Source organism: Aethalodelphis obliquidens, unplaced genomic scaffold (assembly GCF_003676395.1).
Source record: "Aethalodelphis obliquidens isolate GAN/ISIS:26980383/991018 unplaced genomic scaffold, ASM367639v1 scaffold17, whole genome shotgun sequence".
NCBI classification, from domain to species: domain Eukaryota; kingdom Metazoa; phylum Chordata; class Mammalia; order Artiodactyla; family Delphinidae; genus Aethalodelphis; species Aethalodelphis obliquidens.
Genome location: NW_020837961.1, coordinates 18508663 through 18534805, shown reverse-complemented (window position 1 = coordinate 18534805; position 26143 = coordinate 18508663). Strand labels below are relative to the sequence as shown.

At 36.2% G+C, this 26143-nt stretch overlaps 1 protein-coding gene across 2 annotated transcripts in view; it reads right to left on the bottom strand.

Moving 5' to 3' along the window:
* The window catches only part of BANK1 (B cell scaffold protein with ankyrin repeats 1), a 430151-nt gene that overhangs the window by 354311 nt on the left and 49697 nt on the right, over positions 1 to 26143 (bottom strand). Inside the window, exon 1 of one of the 2 annotated variants that reach the window (XM_027117008.1) lies at positions 9973 to 10158. The exons of the other annotated variant lie outside the window; for it this stretch is intronic. The gene's annotated coding sequence lies outside the window, so the exon portion shown is untranslated. Of the gene's footprint in view, positions 1 to 9972; positions 10159 to 26143 lie in introns of those variants that run through there. 2 annotated transcript variants of the gene reach the window in all.

The following is a 26143-nucleotide window of genomic DNA, read 5'->3' as shown; positions in this document are numbered from 1 at the left end:
TATTAAAAGTTCCATAATATTAAAATGTTTTCTCTCTTCGAAACTTCACACATCTCTCCTTCAAAATAGCATAACATCTTAAGATGGCCAAGAAGTTGGAAACTGTCAGAAACAGTGACATCTGGTGGTCCAGTGAGGGGGTTGTTCTGCAAAGGCAGGTGGAAAGAGATCACAGAGAGCAGAAGACCCTCTCATCTTGAAAATCCCCTTAACTGAAAGTTAAGTAAGCAAGAAAGTAATTTAAATAATGGTAAGTTAATAATACAGTCATAGATAACATTCGCTGACTTCATATTCTATACACCAAACACTGTTTTAATAATTTTGCATCTCTTAAGGCATTAATCTTCACAAAATACCATGTTAGTTACCACTGTTATTCTAATTTGCAAATGAGAAAACTGAGATTTGCCAAAGTCACAGTGAGTTCCTGGAGAGCAGTGATTTGTGTCCCGACTCACTGCTCTATGCTACATCTGCTGTAACTTTCAAGCAAACACACAAAACTTGTAATATTGGCTCAGCATTAAACCACTAACAGTATAAAGCCAGGATTCAAAAATGCACATGGTCCTGGTTATTTTAGAATAGTACAGACTTCAGTCTAGAATGTTCCTTATAGATCTTTGTCTTGAAAGTACCCTAGAATATCTGGAATTAGACAGTTGTTCTACATTCAGTATCTAGGAAGGTAGCATTGAATGGGTTTCTTTGGTGGTATTATTGGTAGTTTCTTATTGAGGAGTCTTTAGAAAATAATACAATGTTACAGCTGAAAAGGGTGTATTATATATATATACTTATCCAGCCTCTTTATTTTACAGATTGGGTAACTTGAGAAACAGAGTGACTTGTTACACTATATACTTCTATATACTTTAATTAGGATGTGCTTCCATTATGGGGATGCATTATTAGAAAATGCATTTAAATGTTAAATGAGATTTTATTCCCCATTCTTATTCTTTTGACACACATTCCTTAAGTACTTATTATATGCTGGATGCTGCACTGGTTTCTAGAGATACAATAATAAAATACATTTCTGTACTGAAGGGTGCTTATAGGCTAGTGGGAGAGACAGGTATCTTGGCAATCACATGGCACTATGGTGAGAGCTGCAACAGGCACTCTAGGTGCATAGGGCAGAAAGATCTCATTCAGAGTTTGAGTGATGCAGGAAAGGGTTTCTGAGGAAATAACATCTGAGCTAAAACCTGAAGAATGAGAAGGAATCAACCACATAAAGGGTACAGGGAAAGGAGGTAGTTTTCCAGGCAGAAGGAAAAGAATGTGCAAAGCCCTGAGCTAAACTGGGAATCGGACATCTTGAGGGAACTTAGAATAGTTTAACAGGGCTGGACCCATTTAAGGAGAAAGTAGTAGGAGATTAATCTGGGGTCAATTTGTGATAAGTTCACTGTGACACAGAGAATGGATTTAAAAGGCTCTTTACTGGAGAAAGGGAGACCAATTAGGAGACTATGCAATCCTGAAATGTCAGTGACACAGAGGCTGAAGCAAGGCAGACAGATTCCAGAAATATTTAGAAGACAGAACTGGCCAGTCCAATTATTGATTGAATATGGAGGAGTCTCACTGATGACACCCAGTTTTTGGCTTCGGCAATTAGCAGGCATTGCCATTCACTGAGCTGGGGAAATAGACTTAGTGATTGCACTCATGATTCTAGATCTTGTGGAGTTAGCATGGAGGTAAAGATTTGAAAAAAAATGACAAGTAGATATAGTTGAAATGGTGGGAAGATAAGCTACCGCTTATGGCTTATCACTCAGGAAGAGCCTCAAAGAACACTAATTTTTCAAGGATTGGTAAAGAAAGAGGAGCTGCAAGGGAGACACAGGAAGTGTCCAGGCAAGAAGACTGAAAATCCTGAAAGAAGCTTGTCCCAACAACTAAGAAAAATAGCATTTCCCGAAGAAGGGAACAGACGACAACAACAACAACACAATAATAATAACAACAGCAAGCGTCTGTTGAAAACTAACTGCATATTTGAGGGTCAACTAACTCTATGTAGTCAGTTCTATTATTATCCCCACGATACAGATGAGAATAATAATGGTACCTAAATCACAGAATTGTTGTGAGTTTATATTGCAAATGCTCCCATTTCTGTAAGAATGGTTCCAGCAGAATTATTAGGGTAGAAGCCAAGTTGTAGTGGATTGAATAGTATAAGGGAAATGAGTAGTCAGTCAAGGCAGGAGATGGAAAAAAGTATCCGGTGAAGAGTTTTAGTATACAGGAACACTGGTTTCCCATGAAAGGGAACTCAGAAAGGGATAAGCAGAAATAACTTCTACTATTAGCTTAGATACTACCTAGGGGTCCCCTAGCTCCCTATGGCCTGGTGAAACTTAGCATGGGCTCTTATTGGTCTAGAGCTTGGCCTTTGATTTCTGTGAGTTCTCAGCCACTTATTTCCTCTGTGAATCACAGTTTTCCTTTAGGACATGATACCTCAGACCAGCCCAAGCTCTATGTTTACTCTTACTCTCAAAAAATTACTTTTTGTGACTTTAGTAACTTGATATAACCTGATGTAGAGTTTGGCCTTTTACTACTTCACTAGCTCCCTTCCCACTTTTTTCAGCTTTTCTCTTCTTTCTTCCAGATAGCAAGTAAACCATTACCCTGGGCTCAAGCAAAGGAGTTCAGTCTATATTAAAACTCTGCAGGTTCAGCTTCTACCCTGAGGGGGGATTAGCAAAGCATCTAATCAATGATGCTGTAGTCTCAATAATACTGTCTGGCGAATGGATAAAGAAGATGCGGTACATATATACAATGGAATATTACTCAGCCATAAAAAGGAACGAAACTGAGTCATTTGTTGAGACGTGGATGGATCTAGAGACTGTCATACAGAGTGAAGTAAGTCAGAAAGAGAAAAACAAATATCGTATATTAACACATGTATGTGGAACCTAGAAAAATGGTACAGATGAACCGGTTTGCAGGGCAGAAGTTGAGACACAGATGTAGAGAACAAACGTATGGACACCAAGGGGGGAAAACCGCAGTGGGGTGGGGATGGTGGTGTGCTGAATTGGACGATTGGGATTGACATGTATACACTGATGTGTATAAAACTGATGACTAATAAGAACTTGCTGTATAAAAAAACAAACAAACAAACAGAAAAATAATACTGCCTGGTACTTTCTACCAAGAAAATAGCTTTTTTCAACATCCTCACAACTGGCAAGTTTAACATTTAATATTAAGAATGTTAAATTATTTTCAAATACAATTCTACCTTTAAAAATGCTAGGTCTCTGGGCTTCCCTGGTGGCGCAGTGGTTGAGAGTCCGCCTGCCAATGCAGGGGATGTGGGTTCGTGCCCCAGTTTGGGAAGATCCCACATGCCGCGGAGCGGCTGGGCCCGTGAGCCATGGCCGCTGAGCCTGCGCGTCCGGAGCCTGTGCTCCGCGGCGGGAGAGGCCACAACAGTGAGAGGCCCGCATACCGCAAAAAAAAAAAAAAAAAAAAATGCTAGGTCTCAACACATCCCCCATGAACCTTAATCATATTTACCAATATTAGTCACATCTACCCTCCTATAGGACTTAACTTTCTGTATCCAATGCTGTTCCTCCTATATCCCTAGCCTGAGACTGTCCTAACACCTTGACATTCAACAGAATAATTTTCTGCACCAGTTCTCAATTCGCAAATAAAAAGGTTAACTTTGATTGGCCTAAGGAGGAGAGAAACTACACTGTTTCAGTTAAAGTGCCAGAGTGGAAAACCCTGATGGTCCAAAGTACACTAAAAATACTACCACTCCAAGGCAGACAAACTAAAAAGAAACAGAGATTGAAGGCCCTGGTCTTAAACTATATCAGCCTTAACAGAGGTATTGAGGTTGACCTTGTCCTCTCCAAAATACAATATCCAGGTTCTGTTAAAACTAAATAAAAAATTAAATTAAATAAGGAGAGGAAAAGCAAAGTGGGCAATAAATTACTCAGTGGGCTTGCTTTCTCAGTTCTGATTGGAAGAGCATCCTAATCAAACAAAAGACTAATTAGGTCTTTTTCTACTTTCATTTTATCCTAGCGACATGGGCCAACTCTTATTTTTGTAACAAAAAAAATAACATTTATGTAGTCATTTCTAAGTTATAAAGTTCTGACATATATTATTTTGCTTAAAAATAACTGTATGAGTTCTAAATATACAGAAAAGAAAAATGAAGTTCAGAGAGAGGGCTAAAACAAACATCTTCTGACCCCCAAACTCTTTTCCATTTGCTATTATTTGCAGAAGAATAACTGATTCAAATGAGGTGTCCTTTCTCAGGGAGAATGCACATGTTCACTGTCACACGTATTTGCCAATCAGGATCAGGTGTAAAGAAAGATAAGGGTAAAAGTGGCACAGAAGTGTATATTCTTTCTTTGAATATTTGGCCTTTAAAGTAATGAAAATGAATCATAGAAAACAGTGCAAAAAAAATGTGGGAGGGTAAAAACATAATACCCAAAGTAGCAGAACCTTATTCCAGGGAAATTGAGACCAAGCGAGTCTATTTTTAAACAATGAGCCTCCTACTTACGAGCCTTAGGAACTTCATAATCAAAGTGTGAAAGTCTGGAAATTTATCTCATGGTGAATTTATCAAAATTTTCTACAAAAATGAATGCCCATATTGGTAAACCATATATGTGAATTAATCAACATGATGTTAATAACTGAGATAAAGAAAGCAAAAAGTTAGTTACATACCTACTATGAATTAAAACCCTTATTTTGAGCTAGTATCTCATTTCATCCTTATGACACCCATGGGGTGAGGACTGTCAGTCCCCTTCTGCCGAGAAGGCCACTGAGGCTCCTAGCAGATACCCTCCAGCAATTGCATTGTCTCTGCATGAGTAAGATTTTAAAACAAGTCTTCTCACTATTCATTCTGCCATCCAACACTGTCTCCAAATATATAAAATAAAATGAAAAATTCAACACGCATCTGGAGGGCACTAATAAACTTCAAAACACCAGGTAAAGGATGTCAATAGGTAAAGGATTTGGCTTCCCACATTGAAAACCCAGCTGCCTCTTCTTCACTAGGAAACCACTGTCTGCACACTCTGAATGAATTCCCAACTTGCTGATTTGTAGCATGGACGTTTATTACGGTTAATAAGTTAACAGGAAAGATGTAAGATGTTTGAGGGAGGGAGGGAGGGAGGGAGGGAGGGAGGGAAGGAAGGAAGGAAGGAAGGAAGGAAGGAAGGAAGGAAGGAAGGAAGGGAAAGAGAGAAAAGGAAGAAAGAAAGAAATCGTATTATCAGTACTATATATGTAATACTTCAATTTAGAAAAAAGAAATTCAAAGTGAAAAGTCACTATTAATACGTGAACCACAAATATTGATACACAACTGAAGCAAAATATATAGATACATGGAAGAAATTAAACTGAAAATAAATGCAGAATTTCCAACAGAAAAGGTGATTGAGACCAGGATCAACCATGGTTCATGTGCGTAGCCTGCACACCTGGGCGTTTCGGCCTGCCTCCGAGTGAGTGAAGAGCTGCAGGATAAAACATATGTCAGCTTAATCATCATGTAACCCTGGAGGGTTATAGCAGGAATCCTAGCCAGGTGTGCACTTATGATACCAATTTCATAGCTGCCTCTTCTTGATGGGATGGAAAGATCAGAGAAAAGGAAAACCAACCACTGCAAGGAGAAAACCACAGACACTTCGCTGGGATTGACCTAGGATACCTGTTTTCACTCTGCACTGAGACTGAGTATGAACTCTATGTCGGGCATGTGAGCTCACCCTCTCCCAATGAGCACGTGCCCTGAGTGTGTCCCAGGTGACCAAATGTGGTATGTTCTGTGGGGTTCCATGGAATTCCAGGTATCTTGCTTCCTGGCTTTCCTATGTGTTGTTTCTTTTACCTAGAGCACACTTTCAGTTCCCCTTTTCTCCCTCTTCTCACCCCCAACAGCTTCACCTAGCTGATTTGCATTTAGATCTCAGTTTACACATCACTGATCCCCCAAGGATGGGTTAGATCACCCACCTCATCAGCTCACAGCACTCTGTAGTTAATCCAATTTTACCATGTAGCACACTGTATTTTGATTGTCTACTTCATTCTCTGGGCAAATATGTTTTGAGTACCTATGGCATGAAAGGGATAGTTTTACTAGGTCGGGAGGATAACATTATGAGCAAAAGGAAACATGGAGAGGAACAGAAAAGAGTCCACATGTATAGAACTAAGGAATGTATAAAATGCATGAATGAAATTTACAGAGCATAGTGAACCATTAGGGTTGGTTTCCTTTAGTGCTAAGATTTGATGGATGAAAAGGAGTTTACTAGATATGTACAAGAACAGAGCAGTGGCCAGAAAGCACTACAGGCCGACACGTAAGAATAGCAGTGGTGTGCGGAGACAGTCAAATAGAAGGAGCAGCATGGGAACAGGCTCTGATACAGGACAGACAACAGCAGATTTAAGAATGTGAAAGAACTCATACGTTCCTGCCTATCTACCTTGCTTCCAATTTTAATCTCAGTAAAAAGCTAGTTATAAGGCATTTAATGCATAGTTCTTTAATGAATACACAGATGAATGAATAAATGGGCTAAGAAATGTGTGCCTGAAAAAAAGAAGCAGCATCTATAGCCAAAGTTTTTTATCAGTGTTCTTAGTTAAAAGAGACAGACACTGACTGACGAATTTACGAAGAGGAATTTATTGAAATTCCTTAAATTAGGGACTTACAGCCTTCCAAAACCATTTACATGTCTGGAGAACCTGGCTTGAAAAATAAGTGGCAAATGAAGTCAAGGCAGCAAAACTGGGAAACAATGGCCAACTTCCTACTATGGGAAAGGTCTGGAGAGAACCCTACTGTCCCACTGTTAGCCACTGGGTTACATCAGCAAATAAATCTTCCCCAGCAAGACATAAAGAGTAAAAAAGTTCCCAACATGGACAGGGAGTTCGAATGCCAACCAGCCAAACAAGCAAATATAAAACAAACAAAACACAACAAAAATGAAGGTCTTCTCTGCTTATAATTATGAAATCATATTGTTCCCTATCATACCCTCTCCAAAATTTCAGCTGAAGCTTGTTCCAGTGGTAACTCCAGGGCTGGGAAGACGAAGATACAAGTAACAGACCAAACTAATAAAATTCAGTAATTAATGATTGTACTTAGCAAAGAATACTAGCATAGAAAAATATTTAGTACATACTCAAAGGTCTTACCTCAGGATAAAACACTACAATATACAAAAACATATTTTAGACTCAAAAGTTTGAGAAAATGGGGTGAATTAGATTTCAACTTGTTTTTATAAGCACTCTTAAAAAGTTAATTTTATCTGAAAATCTTGGTGTGTTTTAAACCAGGGGTAGTGCTTCCTAACATAAAATATGTCATCTCAATTGTTCTCTTTCTGCTTGCATTTGTTAAGTGTTCTCTTTGTATTTGTTTAAAGTACTTCATATTGTACCACCTGTATTAGCCAGAGTAGGTTAGGTTATAGAGCAATTAAAAACAACTCCAAATCTCAGTGCTGTTACATAACAAAAGTTCATTTTTTTTCACATGCAGATCTGGGCAACTCTTGAGGCAGCTGTGTTGTGCTGATTTGGATTTCTGGGCTGCATCAGACTCAAGATAGCTGCAAATCACCCCATGCTTCTATGAGCACCAGGACAGGGAAGAGGCTCAAAGACCAGAAGACTCACCATGAAATCCTTCTGCCTGGAAGTGACACCTATCACTCCTGTTCATGTTTAACTGGCCAAAGCAAGTCAAGCTGCCTGGCATAAATTTAAGAGGATGAGGAAGTGAAATCTCCCAGGGCAAGGAAACAGAAGAGAAATTGACATTGGTGAATGCTAACACGTGATCAAATACTGATAGCCAATGTAGTGGATTTCTTAAAAATGTGCAAAATGAGGATTTTTTAAACAGGATGTCACTAACCTTGCCTGCATTGAAAATAGTTTCTTTAAGAAAAATTCCTTGATAGTCCTTAATCATATATATTATAGAACTTTTAATGAATTTTAAGGAAGGGACAGTTTCTGCTCTTTTATAATTATATTTCCATGAAAATTGTACTACTTGCTTCTACATTAACCAGGGTTAACCCCTCCCTTTCCCTCCTAAATACTGCGATTTTGTGCTGCTGCTTCTACAACAAATATCCACAGAATCCCTCCCACACACATTAAACCTGATAAACAACAAACTAATTAAGACCAAAAAAAAGTTAGACAAAATACTACATACCTATGTTTTAAGTGATCTACTTATTTTATTTAAATTTTTAGAGACACAGGAGTACTCCATATCCATCGTTTTTCCTGTGTTCAACACTAAAGGCTTTTAGTTCAACAGTTCAACACATTTAAGTGAGTACTTAGTACATAATAGTTTTCAATGTTTCTAATTTTGCACTAGAGATATAAGGATATGAAAGCACCAGCACTATTGTGCAATACAGATGCAGATCAAAAAGCTGACTCTATGCAGTTCAGTAGTACTGTGTCTTAACTCAAACACAAAACAAAATAAGGGTGTGTGTGCGTGTGTGTGTGTGTGTGTTTTGCAGGAAAGACACAATCAGTTAAATACACAGGAAGTAAATGAAAAGGAAATAAAAAATAACCCCAAACTATTGGTACATAGGGAGTGTGACTCAGTTAAAATACCTGCTCTACAGAATGATTTAATTTTTTAATGTGAAGGGGGAAAAAAATGAAAAAGAAACACACAAAATCAAATTGTCAAGGAGCTTTCCTTTCCAGTTAAATACGTAGTTACATACCCAAAAAGCAGTTCACTACAAAATATCTAAAATTGGTACACAAAATATACTTAAAATTATTTTGGGTACATATTTGAACTATATATGTGAAAGAAAATGAAGAAACTCCTTCACTAAGGCCAAACATGAGGCAGTCCTATGACTCTAGACAGGAAAAGAGGGGCTAAAGCCAGAAGCTTCCAGGTAGTATCTGCCCATCTCCAGCAACATGGAGTTGTAACTTCCAAAACCACATGGGAGATAAAAGGACAGGGCATTTGGATAGTTGTTGTTTTGGACACCCACCCATGAATCTAGGAGCCCTAATGTGCTATATCCCCCGGGAAATGATGAACGAGAAGAAAACTGCTTTGCAAGAGAACTCAGCAAGGAAAGTTGTCTAGTGTAATCTTGCCTCTTGGTATGTGAGGGGAGAGTGGGGGTTGGATGGCTGAAATAGTCCCTGAAAATTATAAGTAGAAGTCAGTCATTATGTAGTTAATTGTAGTCTGAAATTACAGTACTTGTACAATGAAAACGAAAACACTAAGAAATTATGGTGGCTCAGTTATCGAAGGGATTCCCTGTGGCTGGCAGAAATTAAAGCAAATCATCTCTGCAGGAATATATACCCTCAAACTAAGCCTCACAACTCCTCACAAATAAAGTTTCAACAAACACTGGCTCACAATGAGATTTTTGTAAAACCACAAGATGACAAGAATACACGAGCAAGGATAAGTAGAATAAAGAAATAGAATTAGACCCATAAATATTTCAAATTTTCAGAATTATTAAAGGTAGAAAACAATATGCGTATACTTATGATGTATAACAAAATAATAGAGGCAATAAAAAATATCATAGGCATTCAGCAGGAGAACTTGGGATGAGATGAAATAGAAATTGCAGAAATAACAAAATATGAAATGTAAAATGTACCGGATGGAGAGAGCTGCAGGCTTCTGGACCAACATGTAAGAAGCCTGGAAGTTGTCACTCCATCCTAATAATAAGTAAAAAGGTGAACAACTTGAAAAATCAATAGCTTTTCTTGGATCCATCATAGAAGTGATGTCACAGGGCAAACCACTGCATCTACAATAAAGCTGGAGTAACTGACAAGCAAATACAAATAATCACAACTTACCCGAGCAGAGAACCTCAAGGAAAAACTCTCATAGGAACCAGTGCATGGGAAACCTGAATTACAGTTGATAAACTGATGGAAGCTCCATGTAGACAAGTCAGAGAGGTAAAAACACCAGGGCAAGGCAGACAGAGAAGTGCTCCCACATTCTGTGATTTTTACCTCCAGGAGCTCAACCAGATTCTCCTAGTGAATATCAAAGAAAAGTCCCCTTGTGATTCTGGCAAGGGGAAGGGAAAAAGAACTATTTTGAAATACACCAGAGAATTCTGTTTTCCTAAACAAGGACTGCTCTCAAGAGAAACAATTTTACCAGAGCTTATACTACTGGGGTTTTATGAAGACCTAAGTGACCAGGGGAAGGGAAATACTTAACTCCAGCCCACTGTGGTCATCTTGCTCCATGTAGGGGGAGAGGGAGAGCTGAGAGACACCTGCGTAGTTTACAGTTCAGAGACACAGACCCACTAAAAGATTGGCAGATTGCCATCTAATCACAGAACTATAGAATGACTCTCTTACTCCTACACCTTACTACTACATTGCTAAAGGCCTATTTATCACAGTTCCTTTTACCCAATAAATCATGCAGAGCTATCAGGAAAAAAAATCACAAGTGTACTAAAAGGCAAAATCAAGAGTTCAAAGAGATACAACATGTATCAGAATCAGACTCAGATATGGTATAGATGTTGGAATTATCAGACAAGAAAAAACATTTTTTTTAATTTGATTAATATGCTATGGGTACTAATGGATAAAATAGACAACACAGACAGCATCAAGAACAGATGAGAAATGTAATCAGAGAGATGGAAATTTTTAAAAAGAATCAAAAAGGAAATCTAGAGGATAAATGAAGAATGCTTTGATGGGCTCATTAGTAGACTGAACAGGAATATGGAAAAAATCTTTGACCTTGATGATATATCAATAGAAACTTTCAAAACAGAAGAAAAAAGAGGAAAAGAAGAGAACATAATATCCAAGGACTGTGGGGCAACTACAAAAGGTATAACATACATGTAAAGGCAATACCAGAAGAAGATGAAAGAGAGAAAAGAATAAATAACAGAATTTCCCAAAATTAATGTCAGACATCAAATTAAATATCCAGGAACACCAAGCAGGGTAAATTCAAAAACAAACAAACCATTTAGGTATATTATATTCAAACTGCAGAAAATCAAAGATAAAGAGAAAATGTTGAAAGACGCCACAGGAAAAAAATATCTTACATATAGAGGAGCAAAGATCAGAATTATCCCTAATTTTCCAGCAGAAACAAGGCAAGCAAAAAGAGTGAAGTGAAATATTTAAGATGTAGGAGAAATAAACCCAGAATTCTGTCCCTACAGACTTTCCTCCAAAAGTGAAGGAGGAATATACAAAATTCTCAGAAAAGTTAGGATAAAAATTAGGATAATTTGTTTACAGCAGACCAGCCTTGAAAGAAATGTTAAAAGAAGTTCTTTAGAGAGAAGGAAAATAATATATGTCAGAATCTCAGATCTACATAAAGAAGAGAAGAGCATTGGAGAAGGAATAAGTGAAGGTAAAATAAAAACTTATGGGTTGGGGCTTCCCTGGTGGCGCAGTGGTTGAAAGTCTGCCTGCCGATGCAGGGGACACGGGTTCGTGCCCCGGTCCAGGAGGATCCCACATGCTGCAGAGCGGCTGGGCCTGTGAGCCATGGCCGCTGAGCCTGCACGTCCAGAGCCTGTGCTCCACAGTGGGAGAGACCAAAACAGTAAGAGGCCCAAAAAAAAAAAACCAAAAAACTTATGGGTTTTTTGTTCTTAATTTAAGTATAACAGTTTTTTCAAAATAATAATAGTAAAAATGTATTTGATTATGTGTGCCTATGTATATATATTTTGTGTGTGTGTGTGTGTGTGTGTGTATATATATATATATATATATATATATATATATATATTTACATGTAAGTGAAATGAATGACAGTAATGATACCACAGAGAAAGAATTAGGATTATTTTATTATAAGGTACTAACACTACCTGTGAATGGTATAGTGTTATCTGAATATGGACTTGTATTAGCTGTAAATGTATATTGCAAACTCCAGGGAAACCACTAAAAAAGGTTTAAAAAATGAAGTATAACTAGTATGCCAAGAAAGGAAAAAAATGGAAACACAGAAAATGCTCAACTAAAACCACAAATGGTAGAAAAGAGCAGAAAACAAAAATAGGAAAAAAAGAACAAGGGCCACAAACAGAAAACAGTAACAAATATGGTAGATACTAATCCAACTATATCAATAATCTCTTTGAATGTCAGTGGTCTAAATGCACCAATTAAAAAAGAAAGATTGCCAGAGTGGATCAAAAAACATGACCCAACTATATTTTGTCTACAAGAAACCCCTATAAATATAAAAACACATATATATTAAAAATAAATGAATGGAGGGATACAACTTAACAAATTTAGAAAATAGAAATTGAACAATGTCTCTTCTCAGACCACAATGGAATTAAACTAGAAATCAATAACAGAAAGATTGCTTAAAAATCCCAAAATATTTGGAGATCAAACAACACACTACTAAATATCACATGGGTCAAAGAAAAAAGTCTCAAGGGAAATTAAAAAGTACTTTGAACTTAATGAAAATGAGAACACAACTTATGAAAATGTGTGGGATGCAGCGAAAGCAGTGCTTAGAGGGAAATTTACAGCATTGAATGCATATATTAGAGAAGAAGAAAGGTCTAAAATCAGTAGTCTAAGTTTTCACCTTATAAAACTAGAAAAAGAAGATCAAATTAAATCCAAAGTAAGCAGAAGAAAAGAAATAATAAAAATTAGAGCAGAAATCAATGAAATTGGAAACATGGAATCAATCAAAAAAATCAATCAACTCAAACCTGTTTCTTTAAAAAGATCAATTAGATTGGTAGCACTAGCCAGGCTAACTAAGAAAAAAAAAAAGAGAGAGAAGAAAAAAGCTACTAATATCAGAAATGAAAGAGGGGACATCACATTAAAAGGATAAAAGAGAAATCTTATGAACAACTCTATGCACACAAGTTTGATACACAAGTTAAAATGAAGCAATTTCTTGAAGGACACAATTTCCCAGAACTGACACAAGAAGAAAAAACCATTTGAATAGGCCTATATCTGTCAAAGACATTGAACCAAAAATTAATATCTTTCAAAAACTGATAGCATCACGTCCAGTTGGGTTCACTGGTGAATTCTGCCAAACATTTAAGAAAGAAATGATACCAATTCTCCATAATCTCTTCCAGGAGAGAGAAGAAAGGGGATATTTCCTAAATCGTTCTATGAGGCCAGCATTACTCTTATACCAAAACCAGACAAAACATTACAGGAAAATGGCAGACCAATATATCTCAGGAATAAAGATGCAAAAATTCTCAAAAAATATTAGCAAATGAAATCTAGCAATGTATAAAAAGAATTTTTATACACCATGACAAAGAGAAATTTATTCCATGTAGGCAAGGCTCGTCCAACATTCAAAAATCAGTTAATTTATCCATCACATCAACAGGCCAAAGAAGAAAAATCACATGATTCTATCAATAGATACAGAAAAGGCATTTGACAAAATCCAACATTCATTCACAATAAAAACTCTCAGCAAACTAGGAATAGAGGGGAGCTTCTTCATCTTGGTAAACAACATCTACAAGAAACCCACAGTTAACAGCTAACATCACTACTTAATGGTGAGAAATCTGAAGCTTTCCCATTAAGATGAGGAACAAAGAATGTATGCTCGTTTTCACCACTCCTTTTAAACATCATACTGGAAGTTCTAGTTAATGCAATAAGACCAGAAAAAAAAAGGGGGGGGGGAATGTATACAGATTGGAAACTGGGAAGGAAGAAATAAAACTTTCTTTGTTCATAGAAGACATCATCATCTACATAAAAAATCCAAAATAAAAACTGCTGGAATTAGCAAGGATTATAGAAAGGTTGCAGGATACAAAGTTAATAGAGGAAAGTCAATTGCTTTCCTATATACCACAATTAACAAGAATTTGAAATTCAAAACACAATATCATTTATATTAGCACCCGCAAAATAAACAGTTAGGTATAAATCTAACAAAATATGTATAAGATCTATATATAGAAAACTACAAAACTCAGATGAAAAAAATTAAAGAAGTAAGTAAATGGAGAGATACTCCATATTCACGGATAGGAAGACTCAATATTGTCAAGACGTTTGTTCTTCCCAACTTGATCTCTAAATTGAATGCAATTCTAATCAAAATCTCAGCAAGTTATTTTATGGATAGCAAAAACTAATTCTAAAGTTTATATAGAGAGGGAAAAGACCCAGAATAGCTAACACAATATTGAAGAATAACAACGTCAGAGGACTCACATTACCCAACTTCAACACTCACTATAAAGCAAAGGTAATCAACACAGTGTGGTACTGGCAAAAGAATAGATAAATAGGTCTATGTAAAAGAACAGAAAACCCAGAAATAGAACCACATACATATAGTCAACTGATCTTTGACAAAGGAGCAAAAGCATTACAGTAAAGACTATATTTTCACCAATGATGCTGGAACAACTGGATATCCACATGTAAAAAAAAATGAATCTAGACACAGACCTTACACTCTTCCCCAAAATTAACTCAAAATAGATGAAAGACCTAAATATAAAATGTAAAACTCCTAGACGATAACATAGATGAAAATCTAGGTGACCTAGGTTATGGTGATGACTTTTTAAAGTACTGCATCAAAGGCACAATCCATGAAAGAAATAATTGATACTCTGGACTTCATTAAAATAAAAAACCTCTGCTGTCCAAAATACAGCATCAATAGGATGAGAAGACAAGCCATAGACTTGGAGAAAATATTTGCAAAAGACATATTTGATAAAGGACTCTTATTCAAAATATAAAAAGAACTCTTAAACGCAACAATAAGAAAGTGAAAAAATTAATTAAAAAATGGGCTAAAGACCTGAACAGACACCTCATCAAAGAAGACATACAGATGGCAAATAAGCATATGAAAAGATGCTTCACGTGCTATGTCATCAGGAAAATGCAAATTAAAACAACAGTTAGATACCACTACACACTATTAGAATGGCCAAAATCCAAAACACTGAGAACACCAAATGCTGGTGAGCATGTGGAGCAACACGAACTCCCATTCACTGCTGGTGGGAATGCAAAATAGTGAGACACTTTGGAAGACAGTTTGGTAGTTTCTTACAAAACTAAACATACTTTTACCATATGATCCAGCAATCACACTCCTTGGTATTTACTCAAATGAGTTAAAAACTTTGTCAACACAAAAATCTGCACAAAAAGTATTTATAGCAGCTGTATTCATTATTGCCAAAACTTAGAAGCAACCAAGATGTCCTTCAGTAGGTGAATGGATAAACTAACTGTGGTATATTAGACAATGAAATATTATTCAGTGCTAAGAAGAAATGAGCTATCAAGCCATGAAAAGACATGAAGGAAACTGAAATGCATATTAGTAAGTGAAAAACAATTTTGAAAAGGCTTTTAAGTCAGTGAAACTATTCTGTATGATACCACAATGCTGGATACATATCATTATTTATTTGGCCAAACCTATAGAACATACAAACACAAGGAATAAACCGTAACGTAAACTATGGACTTTGGGTGATTATGATGTGTCATTTGGTTCATCAACTGTAATAAATATACCACCGTGGTGAGGAATGTCAACACTGGGGAGGTTATATGTGAGTGTGTGTGTCTCTGTGTATAGGCATATATGGAATATCTCTGTACCTTCCACTCAGTTTTGCAGTGAACCTAAAACTGCTCTAAAAAATAAAGTATATTTAAGAAAATATTTATTGCACTGGATGATTTCTTGAAATGAATATGCATAATTGGTACATTTCCTTGAACATGTGTCTTAATAAGAATCTTAAGTATCAGGTTAAAAATATATAAGTAAACAGAAAATTGGATTTAAAGATATAAGCTAGAAAACACAATGACCGAAAACCTACGGTATGCACCAAAAGCAGTTCTAAGAAGGAAGTTTATAGCAATACAATCCTACCTCAAGAAACAAGAAACAACTCAAATAAACAACCTAACATTACACCTAAAGCAATTAGAGAAAGAAGAACAAAAAAGCCCCAAAGTTAGCAGAAGGAAAGAAATCGTAAAGATCAGATCAGAAATAAATGAAAAAGAAATGAAGGAAACAATAGCAAAGACCAATAAAACTAAAAGCTGGATCTTTGAGAAGATAAATAAAATTGATAAACCATTAGCCAGACTCATCAGGAAAAAAAGGGAGAAGACTCAAATCAATTAGACTCAATCAATTAGAAATGAAAATCAATTAGAATCAATCAATTAGAAATGAAAAAGGAGAAGTAACAACTGACACTGCAGAAATACAAAGGATCATGAGAGATTACTACAAGCAACTCTATGCCAATAAAATGGACAACCTGGAAGAAATGGACAAATTCTTAAAAAAGCACAACCTTCTGAGACTGAACCGGGAAGAAATAGAAAATAGAAACAGAACAATCACAAGCACTGAAACTGGGACTATGATTAAAAATCCTGCAACAAACAAAAGCCCAGGACCTGATGGCTTCACAGGCGAATTCTATCAAACATTTAGAGAAGAGCTAACACCTAGCCTTCTCAAACTCTTTCACAATATAGCAGAGGGAGGAACACTGCCAAACTCATTCTATGAGGCCACCATCACCCTGATACCAAAACCAGACAAAGATGTCACAAAGAAAGAAAACTACAGGTCAATATCACTGAGGAACATAGATGCAAAAATCCTCAACACAATACTAGCAAACATAATCCAACAGCACATTCAAAGGATCATACACCATGATCAAGTGTGGTTTTATTCCAGGAATTCAAGGATTCTTCAATATAGGCAAATCAATCAATGTGATACACCATATTAACAAATTGAAGGAGAAAAACCATATGATCATCTCAATAGATGCAGAAAAAGCTTTCGACAAAATTCAACATCCATTTATGATAAAAACCCTCCAGAAAGTAGGCATCAAGGGAACTTACCTCAACATAATAAAAGCCATATATGACAACAGCCAATATCATTCTCAATGGTGAAAAACTGAAACTATTTCCTCTAAGATCAGGAACAAGACAAGGTTGTCCACTCTCACCACTATTACTCAACATAGTTTTGGAAGTTTTAGACACAGCAATCAGAGAAGAAAAAGAAATAAAAGGAATCCAAACCAGAAAAGAAGAAGTAAAACCGTCACTGTTTGCAGATGACATGATATTATACATAGAGAATCCTGAAGATGCTACCAGAAAACTACTAGAGCTAACGAATGAATTTGGTAAAGTAGCTGGTTACAAAATTAATGCACAGAAATCTCTTGCATTCCTATACACTAATGATGAAAAATCTGAAAGAGAAATTAAGGAAATACTCCCATTTACCACTGCAACAAAAAGAATAAAATACCTTGGAATAAACCTACCTAAGGAGACAAAAGACCTGTATGCAGAAAACTATAAGACACTGATGAAAGAAATTAAAGATGATACAAACAGATGAAGAGTTTGTTCCTATCTATTCCTATCCATGTTCTTGGATAGGAAGAATCAACATTTACTACCCAAAGCAATCTACAGATAAAATGCAATCCCTATCAAACTACCAATGGCATTTTCCACAGAACTAGAACAAAAAATTTCACAGTTTGTATGGAAACACAAAAGACCCCGAAAAGCCAAAGCAATCTTGAGAAAGAAAAACGGAGCTGGAGGAATCAGGCTCCTGGACTTTTGACTATGCTACAGAGCTACAGTAATCAAAACAGTGTGGTGCTGGCACAAAAACAGAAATATAGATCAATGGAACAGGATAGAAAGCCCAGAGATAAACCTATGCACATATGGGCACCTTATTTTTGATAAAGGAGGCAAGAATATACAATAGAGAAAGGACAGCCTCTTCAATAAGTGGTGCTGGGAAAACTGGGCAGGTACATGTAAAAGTATGAGATTAGATCACTCCCTAACACCATACACAAAAATAAGCTCAAAATGGATTAAAGACCTAAATGTAAGGCCAGACACTATCAAACTCTTAGAGGAAAACTTAGGCAGAACACTCTGTGACATAAATCACAGCAAGATCCTTTTTTGACCCACCTCCTAGAGAAATGGAAATAAAAACAAACAAACAAACAAAAAAATGGGACCTAATGAAACTTAAAAGCTTTTGCACATCAAAGGAAACCATAAACAAGACAAAAAGACAACCCTCAGCATGGGAGAAATATTTGCAAATGAAGCAACTGACAAAGGATTAATCTCCAAAATTTAAAAGCAGCTCATGCAGCTCAATATCAAAAAAGCAAACAACCCCATCCAAAAATGGGCAGAAGACCTAAATAGACATTTCTCCAAAGAAGATATACAGATTGCCAACAAACATATGAAAGAATGCTCAACGTCACTAATTATTAGAGAAATGCAAATCAAAACTACAATGAGGTATCACCTCACACCAGTCAGAATGGCCATCATCAAAAATTTACAAACAATAAATGCTGGAGAGGGTGTGGAGAAAAGGGAACCCTTTTGCACTGTTGGTGGGAATGTAAATTGATAAAGCCACTAAGGAGAACAATATGAAGGTTCCTTAAGAAACTAAGAAAAGAGCTACATTACAGCCCAGCAATCCCACTACTGGGCATATGCCCTGAGAAAACCATAATTTAAAAAGAGACATGTACCACAATGTTCATTGCAGCTCTATTTACAATAGCCAGGACACGGAAGCAACCTAAGTGTCCATCGACAGATGAATGGATAAAGAAGATGTGGCACATATACACAATGGAATATTACTCTGCCAAAAAAAGAAACAAAATTGAGTTATTTAAATTTTTATTTATTTATTTTTTTTGCGGTACGCGGGCCTCTCACCGTTGTGGCCTCTCCCGTTGCGGAGCACAGGCTCTGGACGCGCAGGCCCAGCGGCCATGGCCCATGGGCCCAGCCGCTCCGCAGCACGTAGGATCCTCCCAGAGCGGGGCATGAACCCGCGTCCCCTGCACCGGCAGGCGGACTCCCAACCACTGCGCCACCAGGGAAGCCCAAAATTGAGTTATTTATAGTGAGGTGGATGGACCTGGAGTCTGTCATACAGAGTGAAGTAAGTCAGAAAGAGAAAAACAAATACCGTATGCTAACACAGATATATGGAATAATAATTAAAAAAAGGTTCGGAAGAACCTAGGAGCAGGACAGGTTTAAAGACGCAGACGTAGAGAATGGACTTGATGACATGGGGGGGGAGGGTAAGCTGGGACGAAGTGAGAGAGTGGCATGGACATATATACACTACCGAATGTAAAATAGATAGCTAGTGGGAAGCAGCTGCATAGCACAGGGAGATCAGCTCGGTGCTTTGTGACCACCTAGAGGGGTGGGATAGGGAGGGTGGGAGGGAGACGCAGAGAGAGGGGATATGGAGATATAGGTATACGTACAGCTGATTCACTTTGTTATACAACAGAAACTAACACAACATTGCAAAGCAATTATACTCCAATAAAGATGTTTAAAAAAAAGAGAAAGAAGCTAGAATGTAAAACAGAGAGATAAGCAACAGTAAATTTGAAGGAGGGGTTAGGTGATGTGGGGAAAGTGTAGAAAATGGTGTAATAAATCTCTGTCTAGGGTTCTGGAAAGTGGTAATGCAGAAACTTGGGAAATGGTAAACTTATATCTTATAGTTCTCCATAATTGATTAATTAATACACTTTTGAATTTAGAAAGCTCACCAAATCCCTCACAGGATAAATAAATTTTAAAAACATCTTCACCTAGACATAATGCAACACTACTGCAGAACACAAATGACAAAGGAAAGGTTTTATAACCAACCAAAGAAAAAAGAGATTACGTAGAAGAAAATCACAATTTAAGTAACAACTGATTTCTTAACTTGTTGAAAACCAGAAAAGAATGCAAAACTTTCTTTAAAGCACTGAGAAAAAAATAACTGTCAACCTAGCATTCTATACTCAACAAAAGATATTTGTAATCAATACAAAATCTGAGCTCTTACCATCAAAAGCCTTTCTAAAGTAACTTCTAAGAGACATACTTCAGGAGGAAGGAATATGATCCCAGGACACAGGTTTGTAATTCAAGATGAAATGGTGAGTTAAGGAAAGTATGGATGTGGTTAAATCTAATGGAAGGTTCACAGTATAATGCAATAATAATAATAACATAAAATTTGTGAGTATTAAAAAGAGAGGATTAAAAAAAAGACAGGATTGAATTTTTACAAATCTCAAGGTTATAAAACTGGGCAAGTTGTGTGTAGCTAAAGCACTCTGAAAGAAAAGGTAAACATATTGATTAATTTTAGACTTCACGAAGTTAAGTTTGAGCATCATAATTCCTATAATCTATAAAAAATATTTAAGATACTGTGTAACTTCCAAACAAATAGAAAGAAAAAATGTAATAATGGGGAAAATATTGTTAATGCAAAATAAGTTTTGTAAGAAAAAAACTGGGGGAAAAATAGAGCATGTAATAAAAAATAGAAAGCCTTAAATGAGATGATAGAAATAAGTCCAAACACATAAGAGATCACAATCAAATGTGAATGGCCTGAATATTTCAGGTAAGGAACTAAGATTTTCAGACATTCACACAAACTATAAATATCAGCTAAATTATATTTATAGCAGACATATGTAAAACAACTCCTAGGGAAAATTAATGAGAGAAATAAATATATATAAAATAAAATTTAAAAATTACGATATCAAATAAGTCAAAAGTTATTCTAGGGGAAACAACGAAGTAGGCAAAAACAAAATTTGGTGAATAAATTGAGGATATAATTGCAAATGAGCAGAGATTTTTTAAAATGCTTTAAGGAAATTGATTTGAAAACTAGCATGATATGGACAGATGCTCAGAAAAGTATTATTTACTAAAAGAAAAAAAAAGAAAACCTGAGTAACACTATTACAGTTAAAGATATTAAATCGATATTTTAAATTTTTTTCGTAAAAGAAACAGCACGTCCAAATGACTTCTGCAAATGTATTTTACCTCACATTCAAGGAGCAAATAATCCTGATTTTACACCAATTCTTCTTGGAATCTCAAAGAGGAAAAACACCCCACTTATTTGGTTAGGCTAACATAACTGTGATTAAAAAGCTAGAGAACAGGATAAGGAAGAAAAAATATAAACCAATTTTGCAAACAAGATAAAACAAACTTTGGCCACATACCTGTGTGTATAAATGTCTGTATAATATACACTATGTCATGACCAAATTAAATTTATTCCAGGAATAAAAGGTTAGATTAACATTAGCAAAAAATCTATTAATGTACTTCACCACATTAACAAATCAAAGGAGAAGAACTATATCATCATCTCAATTGGTGCAGGAAAAGCATTTAACAAAATTCATCAACCATGTAGGGAGCCTTCAAAGGGAATGTATGTAATCTGACAGAAATACAAAATCAAAAAACATAAAGCAAACATACTAAGTGGTGAAAGATTAAAACCATTTCATTTAAATTCATGAATAAGGAAGAAGTCCACTATCTTACTGCTGTTCAACATTGTACTAGAGGTCCCCTTGAGGGCAATAATGGAGAAAAAATGAAAAGAAACATTGTGAATATTGGAAAAGAATTTAAAAATCCAATCATTATCCCAGATGATATAATTCTCTAGCTAGAAAACTCAAAGTATTATACAGATAAATTATTAGATTTAATCATGGATTTTAATCTGGTTGTTGAGTAAAAAATTCTTTATACACAACTCAGGTGCATTTCTATACAATAGCTACAAACACTTAGAAAATGTAGTTTTTTAAAAATACCTGCAAAATAGTGACAAAACTAAAAGCAAGCAAGAATAATTCTTTTTGAAAATGTGCAAGACCTTGACGAATTAAATAATAAAACTTTATGAGACATTAAATAAAATAGATATAGATTAAAAAATGATTTTTTGGATAATGAAACAATGTTGCAAAATTGTCCAATGTTTCCAAATTTATCTATAGATCCAATATAAATCTGGGTTTTCAAGGAATTTGACAAGCTGATTATAATATGTATATGATAAATGAAGGAAGAAATATAGCTAAAACTTCCTATAATAGGAAGAAGGTAAGACTTGTCCTACCTGATGTCAAGACATACTAAAGAGCTCCAGGTATCAAGACAGTGTGATACTGGCACAGGTATAAATAACTCCATGTGGAAACAAGACAGCATTGTATATCGTGGAGAATGGATAAATTGTGCCAAAGCAACTGTGGTATTCAGGTTAAAAAATAAGTAAATTTGAGCCCTGTTTCACACATAACACAAAATCAATTCCCCACTATAAACAGGCTTAAATGCACATGTAATAGATTATCTGGATAAACTTGGGACAGCAAAGATGTTTCTGAGCAACACACAAAGAACATGTTTATGACTTTGGAAGAAATGAGATTTAAACAAGACATAAAATATGCAGACTCTAAAGGGAAGGAATGATCAATTCAGCAATATTAAATTAATGACTTGGACCATTAGTTCTGACTCAGCTGTTGTTGTAGTAATGAAGTGTAATAAATCATGTCAAATCAAATGTCATAACTACAAGCATTCTTTTTCTTTTATGTGGGTCTGCAGGTAAGCTACATATCACTTGGGCTTGGTTCCAGACTTGGGATTGGGTTGTGTTTGCTCCAGGTATCTTCCTTGGACCAGGAGCTAAACCAGGGCATGCTTTTCTTGTTGAGAATGGCAGGAACACAAGATGGCAAGAGGCTGAACCACACAGGCACATTTAATGCCTCTGCTTGTATCGTATCTGCTTAAATCTCATTGGGTGTCATAATCCCACTGGAGTGGGAAACCATGGCTACAGGACAAAGGCTGTGAACATATCACCCTATTACAGGTGAGTGAAGAACTGGCACCAATATTCCTATCAACCACAGATATCTTAAGCCATATCAAAAGCAAATCAAAATTTGGGTGAAGATATCTAGTTATCTACATATAACTGGCAATGCATTAGCCTCCCAAATATAAAAACATATCATACAAACCAATAAGAAGACTAATGATGTGATTTTAAATGGGCAAAACACAGGAAGAGGCATTTCACAGGAAAAAAAAGGATGAAAGTGCAATTAAAAATTAGAAATGCTCAAATTTGCTGCAGAGAAACCTAAAATAAGACAGCACATCACACCTCATATTTGTAAAACTTAAAAAGTCTCACAATATCAAGGGTTGGTAAGAATACAGAGCAAGTGAAAGTTTTATACACTACTGGTGGGAATATAAATTAGTGTACTCACTTTGGAAAACAACTGACATTATTTTGTAACCACAAAGATATTTAAATTCTTTGACCAAGTAATTCTACTCCAAAAATTCTTGCCCATGTGCTCCAAAAGACATACAATGCAGCATCTTTGTGAAAGCAAACAGCTAGAAAGAACCCAAATGACCATTGAATGGTAAATAAATAGGAAATGGTAAGTCATACAATAAAATATTTACAGCAAAAATAATAAATGAACTACATCTCTGTATGCCCACCTGGATGAATGTCAAAAACATAATGCTCACAGTGCTGATTTTTAACAAAAAGCAAGTCTCAGAAAAATATAGAGGGCAGGTACTATTATATGAAGTTCAAATAAAAGTACAACCAAACAACTGTGTTGTTTAGGGATTACTAATATATTGTAAATTTATAAAGCAAAACAACAGAATGATAAACACAAAATTTAGTAAGAGGCACAGAGGGGTCTTGAACAACACTGCATGTTTTATTTTTTTTAAAGATATCATGAGTGCATGGATACTTGTTTTACTAGACTTTATGAATATATATATATATATTCATTCATTATATAATTTTTATATATGAACTCTTTTATAATTGAACAAAGTCAGTTTCAATTATCAAAATAATTAGCAGAATTTTGTTTTCCTTCTTGAGCTTCTGTTATCTCTTCACATCTGAATACCCCAAAATTTAATCATTGTAGATTCTGTAACTTTTCAGTGTTTCCCATCTAGACATTTTCACTACAACATTGCTCTCCACTGTTTTGAATTAGAATGAGAAGCACTAAGCATGTGTTCAATTAGTGGGGGATTGACACCTTTAGCCAGTTCAATTTAGTGGTTAAATTGAGAAAAGCACCAAGATCAGTTGGATAGAGAGAGATCAAGAAAATATTTTAGGGGACTTCCCTGGTGGTGCATTGGTGAAGAATCTGCCTGCCAATTCAGGGGACACGGGTTTGATCCCTGGTCTGGGAAGATCCCACATGCGGCAGAGGAACTAAGCCCGTGCGCCACAACTACTGAGCCTATGCTCTAGGGCCCGCCTGACGCAACAATTGAGCCAGCGTCCTGCAACTACTGAAGCCCACGCGCCTAGAGCCCGTGCTCCGCAGGAAGAGAAGCCACTGCAATGAGAAGCCCACACACCGCAACGAAGAGTAGCCCCCACTAGCCACAACTAGAGAAAGCCCGCGCACAGCAAAGAAGACCCAATCGCAGCCAAAAATAAAATAAGAAAAAAAAAAACTATTTTAAAAACAGCAACAAAAATTGTTAAACATTTTCTCTATGCCAGCCAGAATGATAAGTAATTTACCCTGAAATAACTCGGAAAATGCCCACAACTGCCCCGTGGACTAGGTTCTGTTAGCAGCCTCACTTTACAGGATTTGAGGCACAGAGATGTTACATAATTTGATAATTTCCCAGTGTCACACAGCTGTTAAGAGATGATGCTACTGCTTCACACTCCTACTCTTATCCACTATGCCATACGAAATTGAATGTTAAAATCACAGAGCAATCAACCGAACTGTCTATGCACAAAACATGTAGTGGATTATCATTTGTAAAATATAAATACATTTTAAAACATTTAAATATAAAACATATAAAATATAAAAACATTTTAAAAACTGTGAATTAACTGAAAAAATCATGCACAGGATGGTACCATTGGTACTCTGTTGTATATCTCTCTGTCTGTATGTCTTCTCTCCTTCCTTCCAACTATTCATTTTTTGTGCCTCACTTCCTTTTCACCATTTTATTTCCCCTCCAGGGATATCTTTGCTTATTTCTATCCCCGAATTGTCTCTCTTTCGAATTTGCCATAATTTTGTAGAGTTTAAATTGCTTTCCTTTATAGAAATGAGAGAGAAAATATAATAAAGGGAGAGAGGATCCTAAGCAGACAGAATTACTTTAGTTTGAAGTAACACTCTCTAAATAACTGGCTAATTTTAGCTATTCAGTTTATCTAATATGGAGACTATTTTCACCTTCAGGCTCAAGAAATGTGAACTTTTAAACTCTACCAATTCCAGTTAAGTGTATCTCAAACCAAGGGCTCTAGGTCGTGCCCTGATTTTGGAGGACCATTTTTCAAGTTCCTTAGTTCAGGTGCACCCCTTCCACAGCATTTAAACCATTTACTAGGAGAATTCATCAAGTACTAGGACATTTGTATGATAAGCAGGCCAAATGAAATTACATCATATCAACTCACTTCACATTCCCATGCAGAGTATGTTTTTCTCACTGAAATCATGATTTCAGCCTCTGCTTTTTCCCCACTGAACCCTGAACCAGCACCTTCCCTGCCTTTGACCACTACCTGGAGGATTTCCATATACAAGAGGGCTCACAGGTCATCTTGCAGAGAGTCAAGGGAAGCTTCAAATCTGTGACCAGCAAGCTCCACACATTAGGCAGAAGCCTTCAGGAGGAGACACGAGGCATACTTGGCCTCAAGTCACTCATGCAAAACCTAGCCCAGCATATGATCAGGCTCACAGACCCATGGTCAAGCCTACAATCACCACTCTATAGCCTACTGATCGGCAATTTTCCTCTCTCACGTCCACCCACTATAGCAGTGCATCTCAGTGGGAGGTGATTTTTTTTTCACTTTTTTTAACTGAAATATAGTTGATTTACAATTTTCAGGCATACAGTTGATTTTCAGGTATACAGCAATTCTGGTGTGTGTGTGTGTGTGTGTGTGTGTGTGTGTGTGTGTGTGTGTGTG